Source organism: Papio anubis, chromosome 17 (assembly GCF_008728515.1).
Source record: "Papio anubis isolate 15944 chromosome 17, Panubis1.0, whole genome shotgun sequence".
Lineage (NCBI taxonomy): Eukaryota > Metazoa > Chordata > Mammalia > Primates > Cercopithecidae > Papio > Papio anubis.
In genome coordinates, this window is record NC_044992.1 from 68,394,875 (window position 1) to 68,396,178 (window position 1,304).

The following is a 1,304-nucleotide window of genomic DNA, read 5'->3' on the forward strand; positions in this document are numbered from 1 at the left end:
TTGCAGTAGAGACTAGTCCACTGTCATTGGTGTCTTTACCATTGTCATCTTTTCGGTGGCCCTTATTGCTGGGGAGTTTTGCTTCTTGTAGTCATTCAATAACATTTTCCTCTAGCCCTCAGTGACTGCTGCAATCCCTTTTCTTTTCTTTCTTTTTTTTTTTTTTTTTTTTTTGAGATAGGGTCTTGCTCTGTTGTCCAGGCTGGAGTGCACTGGCGCAATCACAGCTCACTGTAGCCTCAACTGTATTAGTCCATTCTGTATTAGTCCATTCTCTGTATTAGTCCATTCTCACGCTGCTATAAAGAAATACCTGAAACTGTGTAATTCCTAAAGAAAACAGGTTTAATTGGCTCACGGTTCTGCAGGCTATACAGGAAGCACGGCTGGGGAGGCCTCAGGAGACTTACAGTCATGGTGGAAGGTGAAGTTCCATATCTAGAGCAGGAGGAAGAGGGGGAGGGGCCACACACCTTTCAACAACCAGATCTCGTGAAAACTCACTAGCACAAGAACAACAAGGAGGAAGTCAACCCCCATGACCCAATCACCTCCCACCAGGTCCCTCCCTCAACACTGGGGATTATAATTTTACAGGAGATTTGGGTGGGGACACAAATCCAAACCATATCAACCTCCCAGGCTCAAGTGATTATCCCACCTCAGTCTCCCAAGTTGCTGAGACCAAGGGTGTGCACCAGCATGCACAGCTAATTACAATTTTTTAAAATTTTTTTTAAGAAATGGCTTCTCACTATGTTGCCCAGGCTGATCTTGAACTCTGAGCTCAAATCATCCTTCTATCTCATCCTCTCAAATTGCAAGAATCACAGGCAAGAGCCATCAAGCGCAGCCCCTTTGCTTTTCTACGTGAACTTAGTATGGGAATCCTCAGGCTGACTCCGAGGTCATTTGTCCCTCACCCGCATTCAAGGAATAGATTCTCCCATCCTCAACATTTGCCATCAGAAAGACGTAGCTGCCATCCAACTTAAGCTGCCCTTGCTGGAATTTCTCCTCCTCCCAGAGGTCACCTCCCAGCAGGCTCTGCTCTGGGGATGCCTGGCGGGTGGAGGGCTGCCTCTTCACCCACTTTGCAGCTGGAGTGGGCTGCTTACGTCTTGAGGCCCAATCACATGTATCAGAAGCTGCAAAGTCCCAGAAGGCGGATGTTGTTTTATCCTACCTTGTCCTCAGTTTGCTGTTGATTTCCTAAAAATAGACTTTACCTTTTGATAATTTCCCAGCTTGCCATAATTGCCAGGTCCCATGCTGTTGGATAGATGGGGTGGGCAGGAGCTCGG